Genomic DNA, 14,873 nt, shown 5'->3' on the forward strand with positions numbered 1-14,873 from the left:
AAGAAAACAACAGCAATGATAGTGCGTCAGAAGCAGAGATGCTTCATCGAATTCCTGACAAAAGTGGATTGAGAATGGTGGTGACTATGTAGAAAAATAAATTGTGGAGAAGAAAAAGTCGCTCGTTTTAATGGTTTCACTCCCGTCTTTGTAACAATTAAACTTCTTTAGTTTAAAAAAAAAAAAAAAAAAGGCGACCTTATTTTTGGAATAACCCTCAGATGACAAAGCATGCTCCAGATGCCCATGCACAGCCATCGTTGACCGCTGGCAAAAGTGCATTGAGAATACTGGTGAATATGTAGAAAAAAAGTAAATTCTGGAGTACAAATTTTTTTATGTCATAATCTAATTTATAAAACTCACTATGTCTGTCTGTCTGTCTCCATATTTTCAAACTCTATCTCCTCCGAAACTAAAATGTGGCAGAGCGGTGCTAGGGGCCTCAAATGATTGGAAGTTTTAGGAACTTATCTTTTATGAGTTTTTAGCCGATCAAAATAGTTTTTATGGGGTTAAAATTGAAAAAAATCGTTAAACATTTTGTACATTCATGTTAGTTTATTTTTAATCAATTTATATGCATGTTACTTGGTACAGTGGTAACGTCACCAGCTTTGAATGCTACTGTTTTGCTTTCGGTTTCGAATCTAGCTGATGGCACCTAAATACTTTTTTTATCTTTTGAAATCACGACTCTATAATAATATATACGAAATCTGGACAAATTAAAATATCATATTTAAGCGTATTTTACAACCGGGCAAACCCAGGCACCTCCCCTCCCTGGTTTAAATGAACTTTTTTTTTTTATTATTAACGTACACAAATTTTGAGATGTTTTCTGCAGTGAGTTTTAGGGAACAGACTTTTTAAAATTCCAACACTCAAGGAATAGCAACGACTATGACAATCTAACCTTTCTTTTAATCCCATCAGATTAGCAGAAATTATCTCGTGATACCTAAAAATAGAGAAACATTAAATTCGTTTCGGATTTAATTTTCCAAATACTTTGATGCGATTGCGATCCAAATTCATTAATTTTTAAGATACACAGCCATTCCTCGATGAAAACGATGAGAGATTTAAAATGAATATAACAATCTCTTGTCAGTTGGTGTCAAAATTTTTACATCTCTTGGGAATCTGGTTCCAATTTATTTTTAACTAACGGGGAAGACTTTGTTTAATATATATAGCATTGATTCCAAGAGTTAAAAAAAAAAAATGACTTGGGTGCCAGCACTCCAGTCTTGTTCCGTACCATTTGAGCTATTGACAGATAGATAAGGAAGATTTTAAATAAAACCACTGCAAGCTATGAATGAATTTGCGCATGCGCAAAAGTAATAGAAATATGCGGGCAAGTTGAAATGAACATTTTGCATTTAAACTTGCAGACTTCTGTACATGTTATTCATCCATCCAAACAAAGATTTTACTCAGTATAAACCATCCTTGGTGTATGATTACTATTTTCTGTTAATTTCAGTGACCAGTAGTTTAAGAGTTTATCGGTTTAATATTTTCACACACACACACACATCTACTATTTTATTTATAAAGATTTAGTAAAAAATTTGTAATTTACCTTCAGGCCATCATCAAGCACCACAAGAATTAATGGAAATTTAACAACTATAAATGCTAAATATAAACACAACGTTAAGACAGTCCATAGTGTCCAAACGACTGGAAATAATAATCATCGCACAAGTCCAGCCATTTTTATGTCCCAGACAGACTCCTTAAAAGGACTAATAATAAATAATAGAGTGACTGATAATTATATATATACACACACATAGAAACAAATAATATATATATATATATATATATATATTCTTTCTCTTTATAGTTGTAATTGTATAAAACGTTTGTCTATAATTCTGTTAAATACTTGAATACACACACACACACACACACACACACACACACACACACACACACACATATATATGTATATATATTTAAATTCAATAAAAACCCTCCAAAATTTGCTGATGAGGAGACCTTGCTTACCAAAAAACTATATATAATTATTCTAGATAACTTGATGTATACCACAATAAAAAGCATTGTTTTCCGAAACGATCGTACAGATAATTGATTTTGTTGTTGTTCCTTCTTATGAAACGGATTTTTAATTTAATTAAAATTTGATTTTTAAATTTTAAATTATAAATCACATTACTTAATATATATATATATATATATATATATATATATATATATATATATATATATATATATATATATATTTGTAATATTGTCTATTACAGTTTGGTCCTGAATATCACCTTAAACTATATCCGATTGTGAGGCCCCAGCTTGCAGGCTTTGGAGAGTGTGAAGCCACCCTTTAATTGCCATTGTTCCCAGGTCCTCTCTAACCTGGAGTGGTAGTACCTGTTAGGGTCCCAACTATGGGTTAAATAGAAACCGACTTAAAAAAAAACAAACAAATATACTCTATTAAAAAATCGTTCTTCGAAATCACTAGATTCGGCATTAAATAACCTGAAAAGGGTTGATATACCGTAAAACAAAAACAACCAACCAACTATTACAGTTAATATACGGTGGTACACATACGCCACACACATTAACTGATAGCCTAATGGATTGAATCTTCGATATAAGCAATTCTATTATTGTTTTATCTACATATTAAACACCCACGCATACTTACCCGTTCATCACAGGCAAGAATTACATTTTCTTAAAAATATATAATCATATATTTGTCACCATAATTTGATTGTCTTCCTCAGCGCGAAAAGTAAAACTTAATTTATTTTTCTCTCTTTTCATCTACGCAACCTCAAAACGCACACGCTTTTCATTGGTTAAATTTATTAGAATAATTTGCATGGATTTTCGTTTTGTTTATTTTATTATTTTAATATTTATGTTTCAAATTAAATTCAACAAAGTTTCGCGAGAACAAAAGATGATGCGTGTATTTCATCATTCCGCTTTTGTCCTCAAAGTTGAAAATGAAATAATAAAATTATGTATCAATATTTAATCTTATGTTTCGAAAGTTTTGAGATCAGGATGGGTTCGTATAATTTGGATTGTTCGGACTACTATTTCTATCTTAGATGTTATTTTTATAACGTTTCCACGGAGTTGCGTAGGTGTTTAATAAATTATTGAACCCCTAACGAGAAATTAACCTAGATCGATTCATGGAGGACATTGTTTGATCTTTATATAGCTTTACTTGTAAAATTTCTACCTATGTATTCAGCACTTAAGAAATATTCTTTAGGTCAGTAGATGTGAACATTATGTGTGTGTACACACACACACACACACACACACACACACACACACACACATATATATTATGATTAAATGACTTACTGACACTAGTGTTTCATTCTTTCATCAGTGCAGGGTGCCACAATTAACACCCAGAAACAGAAGCCATATCTGGCTTCATTAGCAAGGACCTAATTCATTCGGCTACCATTAACTGCGAGAAATACTGCTGAAATTTAAAATATATATTTCTCTCAAGGGTGGGTGGCCCCTCCTGTGTAATACTAAAGGGCGGATAAGATACCTAGGCAGTCAACGGCCAGCCACCAAATGGAGTGGGGCCCCATTAAGGCATTTGAGATAATCATGGATTTCTTTTGTGGCAGCCCCTGTACGTGTTCTCTCTCGCATTTCCTCTAATACAGAGAGAGTTCGGGCAAGAGAAGTGCTTGGTCAGTGCAAGGACCATCCAAGTAAGCTTAACAGTCTCTAATGTTTGTTTGCCTTTTTCGTATTAATAAAGTGAAACTATTGGAATGCAAACGCCTGGCCTTCAGGCTGAGTAGTATCTGTTCTGTAATTGGTCCTTGGTCAATGTTAGGGAAAATCCTTCATACTGAGACAATTACTATTTGTTCGGATACTGCCAGAGTGCCCCGTTTTTGAGGGAGCTGGCCCCCCCCGACCTTGTGTCTAATTTGCTTTTAGGTGAGGTTTAAAAACAACGCCATTTTGCAAGTCATCTTTTGGTTTTGATTTGTTAATTTTGAACGTTTTAGACTTGCGGTCGCGTCATGGAGTAGCTGTAAGACATCAGATTTTCTTTCACTTTCTTTTCTGCTTTTGTGTCCTGCCTACTACAACCTTTTTTATTTTTGCTCAACACACACCTCGAAACACCCGGGCAACACTGGGCACCCAGGCTAGTATATATATATATATATATATATATATATATATATACTATCTAGTTGAACTATGCTGACGAGAGGTAATGACCTCGAAACACGCGTGTACGTAGATTACTGTTTTAAAAATAATAAATAAATAAAAATGTTATATACGTCCAAACAAATTTAAAGGGCGACTTTCTAAGTAAATTAAAAAAAAATGAGCTTCGAGGCAGAGCCAATATTAACCGTATGTATTACTTGAAAAAACGACAATAACAAAATCTCTATATATATATATATACATATATATAATATAAAGCTGAACGTCTGTGTATGTGTCTGGTCATGAATAGGCTCCTATATGGTTGACTATTATAGAAAACTGATCACATATAATGATAAAAGATGTATTGTGACACAGGAATGGGTATGTTATGTTTGATCTGGCATAATGATGATTCATTAAAATTGTGGGGTCTGCGTATGCGCCTGGTCCACAAAGTATGGAAATAAAAAATTTAAAAATTAAAAACAAAAACGTTTACAAGTGTTTTTGATATAGATGTACATAATAATGTTTTACGCATGCTTTAACTTAAATAGGGATGGTATAATAAAATTGTGGGGTCTGCGTTCGCGCCTGGCCTCCATAGAATGGAAATAGGCACAAACTTTAATAAAGACTTTTCATATCTATATGCGTAAGTATACTTTGATAATTATGTTTCAGCTTGAAGGAATATGGTATGATAAAATTATGGGGTGTTCGTTCGTGCCTGACCTCCATAGAATAGAAATATGTCACAAAGTTTAACAAGGTTTTTTAATATAGATCCACAGAATATTGTGATAAGTGTTTCAGTGTGAACAGGTATGGTATAATAAATTATGGGGTTTATCTATTTTATTTTTTCTTTCATCATATTTTGCTTTGGTTTTGATAGCTCCAAATTCGAAGCTATCCTTTACAACCCTTCCTTTTCATAACCTATCATACTTTCATAAATCAGAGTCCATTTTCTGTAGGCTGTTTTTAACCCAGTCAACGACGGGTACTTTTGCTAGAGTATATATATATATATATATATATAGTCATCCACATACAGTACTGTTTTGCTGTTTCACAACTCATCACTGCAGCTAGACTAGCAACTACCTCAAGCCAGGGTCGAAACTCGACTGCTATTTGGCTGCTGCTATGCGGGCAGTGAATTAACAATGTTTTGACATATATATATAAGATGCTACGTTATATAAAACTGAAAAGCCAGTGTATTCATTTAGCATTTCCCACTGCTTGTTATTATATAACTGATGTGATCAACATAGTTATTAATGTTATTATTAGATGTATGAAGAATCATTTCAGTTTAAAATCCATTTGCTATTACACATGTAAACTTAAAAAGAGCATGTGTCAAATATGTGAACATTATCTGAATAAGCAGAATCCAAAGAAGATGGCAATCGGATTTGACCTGATGTCGTGTAAGTTTTCTTACTCTGATAATGTTGATATATCAAACATGCGTTTCTCAAGTTTATATGTGTGATACTATATCGATTTTAAATCGAAATGGTTCCTCACAAAATCGTTTTTAATGCCAATACGAAAATTCTCTCACATTCTACTCTGGCAACAACCTTTAACATTTCCCAAACTTCGTTGTTCTCATGAATAATTGAAAAAAAAAAAAAAATTTTTTTTTTTTTAAATATTTAATGGACACTTTTACCTCATTGCATTAAAAAAAAAAAATAATAATTTCAATGTGCAACACTCAAAAATACAGGACGTCTATGGCCATTTTTATGTGCACAGTGGCATGCAAAATCCATTTCTGGCTTTCTTTTTTATCGAATTAGGTACAGTTTTTTGTAAAATTGTCACTTTCGAGAATTTTGCTTAGAATCTTAGTGATATAAGTGATGAACATGGTGAGTGATTCCATCAGGATATTTCAGTGATTGTTGGAGACACCCCTCCATGGGAATTAATGGACTTTCTCGTGATGTCACTTCCTCTGGTGATGTCACTTCTGGCAATGAGGACTGGTGCCCGGCAGTCAGAGATTGGCACGCGGCCAAGGAGGTCGTGTGCAAATGATGTCCTACAGTGGAGGAATGGTATTGCTCAACTCGCTTTGCCTGTAATCTATGTGAAATCATGTTCGTTTCCTAAAAGTCTTGTGTTCCTTTCGTTTATTACCATTTAACCCCATAACAGAAATAAGAAAATGGAACCATGTTGGCAGATTATTGCTGGAATATAAAAAAGGGATGACACTCAACACAAAAGGGTTAAGAGGAAAAATGTTGTTTTAACTGAAAATTCTGTGTTTTTCATTTATAACTAATAATAATAAAATATTATTTAAAGTACACGTAAATGATGCCTAATCGAGAAGAATAAAGGTCAGATTTAATATCAGGATATTTTATATACACCTAAAAAGGTTTTATGTGGCATGTAGGTTTTTTTAAACATGAAATTTGTTGCACAGTGTTATTAGACATAGGAACATGAAATTTGTTTCACAGTGTACCTATTTACTATGCCTCCCCACAGGACAGAGTTAGACACCAGGGTCGTTTTTTAACGTGGAGAAAAGGTACAAAAATAAAATTGTCTCAGTCGTGAAGGATTTCTCCTCCACCGAAAAAGAACAAGAAATGGAAGTGCAGCATCTGAAGAACAGATACTACACTTTGATCTTGACCAAAAGGCCAAGAAGTGTAATCAGTGCGCAAAGAACACATAATGAAGCTGCACAAAAAAAAAAAATAAATAAAACAAAAGCATTTATGTACAGTCAGCCACGCCAATATGTCCGCCCTTTGACTTGCCCCACGAGCTTGCATGTTAAGGCTTAGTAAACATTTGTAATTTGTTGTTCATGGCATCCTATAAAGCTGGCAATTTTCTCAGGGTTAGCGAATTGGAAAGGACAATACAAAATTATCATAAGTAGTAAATAAGAAGGAATTATGAAAGCGCCATAAAAGGCCACATAGGACTTTATTGATTTATGAAAGAAAATGATAAAGATTTGTGTGTGTGTGTGTGTGTGTGTGTATATATATATATATATATATATATATATATATATATATATATATATATATATACTAGCTGACCACTCGGCGTTGCCTAGTCACAAGATATGCTTAGATATATCTTAATTAATATAGATTATGTATTTATTATTATAGAGACAATTCTCTATTGATTATTATATTGTACCAAATAGTGATATCAAAAGTAAAAACAAATATGAATTAGGTGCCATCATCTAGAATCGAAACTGAAACATACAACTCTCCAGCCTCATTCCTGAGCCTCTGGGCCACTCTCATAATCATATACATATTTAAAAAATAACGTTGTTTAACCTATGAATGTAGGTTTGTTCATGTAAACATGTTTAGTCGGTTACTGCTACCAAGACCAACTGTTTTGTTTTCAATTTTCACCCCTTAGCAGCAATTTTTGCTGGCTAAAAGCAAATCAAAAGTCTGCTACAGATCCAAATACTCTATATAAAAACTTTCGACACAGTAGACCAAATATTTAGAGACGAATTTGGTAGAGATATTTTGCACAGACACAGACAAGATCAATTTTATGTATAATCGAGTTTATTAACAGGTATCTTCCTTTTAGTGTTTTTCCACCTATATCACAGAATAGACTTGTCCACATCACGATGATTTTATATATTTACTAGCAGGCCACCCGGCATTTCCCGGTCGTAAAATACGCTTAAATATGATATTTTGATTAATGCAGATTTCGTATTTTTTATTATATTATATTGGACCCAATATATAGTAATGATTTAAAAAGTAAAAAAAAAAAAAACTCATGCGCCACTACCGAGAATCGAAACCAAAACGTTTAGCTTCCGATTTACTTTTTCCTTTGACATTAATGCCTGAGCTATGAAGATATGTTTGCTTCAAGGCAAAAATTTAACCATGAACCAATAGCTATTACGTTATGCATGCATATTCGCAATGCCATCATTCAATCTTCACCTGGAAAATTCCATTTTTTTTTAATTTTCACACTTTTTCACCAAGTTTCCCTGGCTAAAACCCAAATATAAAGTTTTGCATGGGTTCGAATACCTTATATATTAAGTTTCATGCCTGTAGACAGAAGAGTTTGGTAGGCAATTTTTTTTAAACAAATATATCTATGCATTCATAAATATATATAGAAAGAGGTTTGTGTTTACTATAAGCTTTTTACGCAAATATTACGTAAGTATAAATCATGTAGAATATCTGCATGAATATAATTACACGTAATAGTTGATAGTAAAATAGGATCATTTTATGAGAAACCCCAAAACTTAATAGGGAATTGATTAAAATGAATGTTTAAAAGAATATGCAAATTAACTAGATCTTTTTGCTAGTGAATCCAGTTCCATGACTTGTATATAAAAAAACTTGTATTTTCTTTTTAAATAAATAGAAAAAAGTGTTTTTAATATAAATACCAATACAAAAAAAAAAAAAAAAAAATTATAGGAATATAGATTTTAGGATTATTTGACACAATATTTCTTTATCTAATCCGACCATCATTCATTCGATATTTATTTTATACAAGATATAAACAAACAAACAAGCCCAGTTGGCCCCCAGAGTTTTATAATTATTAAGACATACAAAAGTGACCTTGTCTGTCTGTCTGTCTGTGAGGAACGGTCTCTACCAAACTACTCCGTCAATTTTTGGTTTACTGACTTGAAACTTGATACATATAGGATTATTATACTCATAGGTGCATGGATCATAGTGATATCTATCCAATAAATGTCAACAATCATGTGAAAATGTAATGCTCTACCTGTTTAATTTTCAATTTTTGAGCAATTATCGATGCTTGACTGTTGCAATGTTTTTGACTTATAATGGGTATGGTCCCTCACAGTTCGGAGATTCTATTTATAAACGATGCTGCTAGGAACTGATGAATCAAATTAATTCACGTTCTGTTACCAACCAATCAGAACCCAGAATTGCTCCATAAAAATTAACCCCCCCCCCTTTTTTTTTTTTAAAAAAGCAACCTTGCATATGTTTTGTTCGTGTCAACACGGGGAGAATCTTTTGCTCCTTGGCTGCAAAATTATAAAGTCCGGAACCTGTACAGAACAGGTGTTTGCTGAGAACACATCATCTCCAGGACTTGTATAGAACAACTAACCATCGGAAATTGTTCTGAAACTAAACATGGCTTCCAACTCAAGAATTTGGCCACCATTTAGTTTTTTTGTCCTAACTCGACAGGTTTTACACTTCTTTTTGTTAATTAAGTAAAAAGACACTTTAAAATAAGTTAAAACACAAAATCTCATCTGGGTAGGTAGAAGAGTAACTTATGTTGCCTTTGGTGGCATTTATTTGTTATGTTTTTATTTTGTCATGCCTTTTTATTTTGTTGGCTATTCTGGGAAATCACCAAAGAATCTACTAGTCCTTGGAGATCATTTTCCAAACTTGTAGCAGCCGGTATTCGCAACCAGTCATACTGACAAGACTAAATGTGGTTTAACTTGGTTACTTTTGATAAGAAATTGCAACTAGGCATTCATCTTCATTTTAACTTTGCATTGAACGGATACCATAATACTTAGTTCAGTGCACCTTATCATAGCAAAGATCCATACAACATTTCAGACAGATCGGCCCAGTAGTTTCAAAGAAAACTTCTAGAGTAAATGTGGAATAGTGGTGAGTAATCTCTGTTAATCCCTATTAATGCCTAACTATACTTCAAGTGGATACCATAATACTTAGTTAGCCACAGCTTATCATAACAAAGGTCCATACAAAATTTTTAGCAGATCAGACCAGTAGTTTCAGAGAAAACTTCTAGTGTAAATGAATTCGCGGTTCTGAAATTTCAATTTCTGATTCTTTATAAATCTCTAAATATTTAGCTATAAAATGGTTATTTTGTCTTGATTGCTGGAAAAACATGTTAAATGTGCAGATAGTTTCCCCAAACATAAAAACACACCTGTGAGGGGGGTGATGTATTGATTTTAGTTTTACTGGAAGTTTAAATCAATAAATATTTATGAGTTTTTCTGCAGTGAAAGATTTGTTCAAAGCAAAATCAACTAAAAAAATATAATGAAAGGAATCGTTCTTTTTTTTTTTGTCTTTTTGCATTGGAAAACAGACAATTTTCCAATTTCAAAAAGTTCCGATTTTTCAGATTCCCGATTCCGATTAATAGTCCCGACACTAAGAGATACAATACCTATCTTTGGGTATAATAATAATTAATACATATAAGCAGTCAATAAATTACACAACAAAAAGACAGAGGCGACGGATCCTGACAAGATTGGTATCATTTTGAAGCTCAATGTCTCGAATGACAAATATCGAAAGATTGGTTAAAACATTAATTCCTTCATCCTAAACTCGGCCGTTTTATACAAGGAGAGGTCGATTTTTTTCGCCGACATTTTAGCAAGTCATCGTCATTGTCATTGACGTCGGTTAATTTCAACGCTTTTGACTTCCGGTCGCGTCATAGAAACCTCGGCTAAGACGTCAGATTTTCTTTCACTTTCTTTTCTGCCTTCGAGGTAAGGGTTCGAGCCTGCCTGCCTGCCTGCTTGCATACTACCACTTTTTTTTACCACCTCTCTTCACCCTGGCTGCCTACTGTTATTTTGATTCCCTCCCTACGCTACTACCATTTTTTTTAAACACTTCCCTTCATATTCACGGGTTCGAGCCTGCCTGCCTATTACCACTTTTTTTTTTTTTTTTTTTTTTTTGCTCAACGCACAACTCCAAACACCCGGGCGACGCCGGACACCCAGGCTCGTACATTCTATTACATCAAAAATATTTTTCCAAATATTTGTACTGGTATTTTGTTTTCTTAATTTCATTCATCCAGAGGAAGTCTTGAAATAAAGACGAAACGTTGATGAACACATAACTTGGTTTGTTCCTTTTTCATTTCTCTATTTCGCTGGAATACTATTTCCATTATTTTCATAATATCTATCTTTGTATACAAGGAGATACAGGTTAGATTAGAAAATTAATATAGATAAATATAGATAAAAAATAAAGCTGTAATATAAATTAATATAGAATATTAATGAACATTAAAGGTTAATTAACTAAATTTTATTAATTACTAGCGAGGGGTTCCCGGCGTTGCCCGGGTGTTTGGAGGTGTGTGTGGAAACTCCGGGGGGGGGGGTAAAAAAAAAAGTCAGTATGAGGATCGAACCTGAACCGTTGAGACAAAGTTGTAAATTAAAGTGTGAAAAAAAAAAAACGTGCGACGTTAACCATTGCCCCACCGCAAGATGCTAACAGAACACGTTTGAATTTATTTAATTACTTGGATTTGGCAGGTGCCCGTTTTAATGAGGTCAAGTTTGACTGCGGGATTTTTATTTTCCCAAGATGTTATAGGAAAAAGACTAACCCACATGCGGCGAGCGACAAATGTTGAATATTTATCTTCCCGAAATCGAGCAAATTAAATAGACAGGCGAGCTTCGTTGTTAACTGTGAGATATTACGATTTATATATGATATAAAAAGTTGTGAAGCGACCGACCACTTCTCTGAAAAAAGACTTTTGTAGACACACAGAAAAAGCTAACACACATACACACATTTTCCCTTTTATATTTATAGATTAGAAGTCTGTTTGAATGTAGAAATATACCTAATAAAAATATTTGTTCAGTGTAACAATTAGGCTATGGCTGAACATATATTTAGATTATACGAAATATTAAAAAAAAAAAAAACTGAATTAAAAATTAGTTTCGTATAAAAAAATTTGTGAGAGCACATTTCATTAAAGTACTCTTAAAACGGTATAGGGGTGCAAAATTGCGGTGGTGTGACAGGGGTTGAAGCTTGGTTGATAGTGCGCGACCTATTAGACACTCTTATTTTATTGCTTTTTATTACATTTTCACCCCAAACAAGGCATGGTGCCACATTGATATAGGGGGCTACTATCTGGGACATGATTTAGGGGATACTATGTGGGGAGTTGAGCAGCAAGATGTCTGTTTATATTACACTTGAACTTCTGCATGTCAGTACAGTTGGAGAAGCAGGAACCGGAAGGGAATTCCAAAGTCTAGCAGTTCTGGGGAAGAAACTATTAGAGTAGAGGATTTTCTGGCATCTGGGGATCTCTGCTGTGTAGGGGTGGGATTTTACTGCTTGTCGGGGGTATTTATGTCGAGGGGGTATAAGGGCTTGCAGTTCGTCGAGACATATACCATTAAAATATTGTAAAACAGGCAAAGGGATGCAACATTTCGTTGGTTGGACAGAGGCTGAAACCTAGCTGACAGTTCGAGACCTATCAGGTTGGCGACTCTTCTTTGAACCCTGTTCAGGAGTGAGAGACTAGTCGCAGATGCACTGGCCCAAATGTGACAACAATACTCCATACATGTGCGAATGGTGGCCTTGTAGAGGTACAGGATACTTTCAAGCGTAAGTAACTTTCTAGCACGGTAGAGAGAGCCCACCTTCTTCGCAAGAAGAAGGACGTTCGTGGCCTTCGGGCCAAGATCAAAGTGTAGTATCTGTTCCGGCAGATACTGCAAGCTATGACTAGCTATGACTAGCAAAGACCAGATGTGGGGGCAGCCCCACATGCCTGACCATTAACCAGCTCCCATTTCCCACCTCTCGGGAGCTGGTCCCCTTTTTCCTTTCCCCCTCCCTTCACTCCTCACATTAAAAATCGGCCTTGTGCCTAATTTGCTCGGTGGGGGAGCAAATAAATACCATCTTTTCCGGCAGATACTGCAAGCAAAGACCCTATGTGGGGGCGACCCCACAGATAAGACCTTGGTCAATGTAGGGGCAACCCTTCATACCGATTGTCACTATCCAGCTCCCCTACTCCCTGGGGAGTTGGTCCCCATTTCCCCTTCACTCCTCACTTTAAAAATCGGCCTTGTGACTAATTTGCTCAGTGAGGGAGCAAATAAATATCGCCTACCTTCTTCACATCAGCTGGGTTATGGGTTTTATCTAAAAGGAAGAGGCTAGTAGCAGATGCACAAGCCCAGATGTGGCAACAATACTCTATGCATGGACGCATGGTGGCGTTGTAGTGATACAGGATACTCTAAGGTGTAAATATTTTTTTCTAGCACGGTAGAGGGAGCCCACCTTTTTTTACAGCAACCTTGGTAATCTCTTCTATGTATTTGTTACAATCCGTTTTGCCTGGGAATATTAAGCTGAGGAGTTTAAACGAATAGCTTTCATCCAAGAAAATGGCAGAAACACTAGAGGATGACCTCCAATCCGTAGTGGAATGGGGACAAAAATGGTTGGTCTCATTCAATGCTGCTAAGACTAAGCTTGTTTCCTTCAATAACTACAAGAAACCTTCTCTACCACCAATAGCAATGGCCAAGAACACATTGCCTGAAAGTACTTCTTTTAAACTCCTCGGCCTAACGTTTACAGGGAATATGAACTGGAATAGATACATTAAGAGCATTGCCAAGGCTGCTGCAAGGAAGGTTGGCTCCCTCTACCGTGCTAGAAAACTACTTACGCCTGCCAGTATCCTATACCTCTATAAGGCAACCATTCGCCCATGTATGGAGTACTGTTGTCACATCTGGGCTGGTGCATCTGCTGCTTGTCTCTCGCTCCTGGACAGGGTTCAAAAAAGAGTCGCAAACCTGATAGGTCCTGAACTGTCATCTGGGCTTCAACCTCTGTCCCATCGACGAGATGTTGCATCCCTCTGCCTGTTCTACAAATACTTTAATGGTGAATGCTCTGACGAACTGCAAACACTTGTACCTCCCCGACGTAACTACCCCCGACAAACCCGACAAGCTACTAAGTCTCATCCCTTTACAGTGGAGATCCCTAGGTGCAAGAAAGCCTTTTACTCCAATAGTTTCTTCCCCAGAACTGCGGGTCTTTGGAACTCCCTTCCGGGATTCTGCTTTCCCAACTGCAATGATATGCAGAAGTTCAAGTGTAATGTTAACAAACATCTTTCTACTCTTCTCCCTTCATAATGACCCCGCTAATTAATTCCCTAATAGTAGCCCCCTGCTTCAAAGTGGCACTGTGCCTTGTTTGGGGTGAAAATTGAATAAAAAAAAAAAAAAGAAAAAGGTAGAGCGTTGTCATTTGTGGCAATCAGTGGTTAAGAAGGTTTCATAGAAATATATAAACGTATACGCTTATCTGCCTTGGTGTGTGAAGGGACGCAAGTGTGTGTTAGATTAGAGAGATGGAGTTGGGTTGGAGTGTCAACGAGTGTCAGAGAAAGTGATTCCGCTGTCTTATTTACTGTAAACCATTACATACAGAAAAGGGAATTTTTAAATCCTAACTAGAGTGTTATCAATCACGGCATACTAAAACTATAATACAAACACATCTGTTGAAAATAAGACGCTACTGCAGTTTAACAACCGTGATATTTTTAGATAGGATTTTCAAGTTAAAGGCAATTTCTACGGTATCTTTTATTTATAATTGTTACCTGAACATGCAGAATAGTTACAAATTCTCCCATGTTAAGAATAGCTTTCTAAATAATCTATATATTAATAGGATAGCGCGCGCGCGTGTGTTATTTATTTTGTGTGTCACGCTTACATCCGAGTGACTGTCGTTTAATTGTTGTGGACTTCCATTTCT

General features: G+C 35.2%; 1 protein-coding gene and 1 pseudogene across 1 annotated transcript in view; one reads left to right on the plus strand and one right to left on the minus strand.

Moving 5' to 3' along the window:
* The window catches only part of LOC145287758 (N(6)-adenine-specific methyltransferase METTL4-like), a 769,319-nt gene that overhangs the window by 177,992 nt on the left and 576,454 nt on the right, over positions 1-14,873 (plus strand). The window lies entirely within an intron of this gene.
* Positions 6,774-6,905, minus strand: LOC145288432 (U2 spliceosomal RNA; annotated as a pseudogene).

This window comes from Euprymna scolopes, chromosome 11, assembly GCF_053919585.1.
Source record: "Euprymna scolopes isolate OS-2025 chromosome 11, ASM5391958v1, whole genome shotgun sequence".
NCBI classification, from domain to species: Eukaryota; Metazoa; Mollusca; class Cephalopoda; order Sepiida; family Sepiolidae; genus Euprymna; species Euprymna scolopes.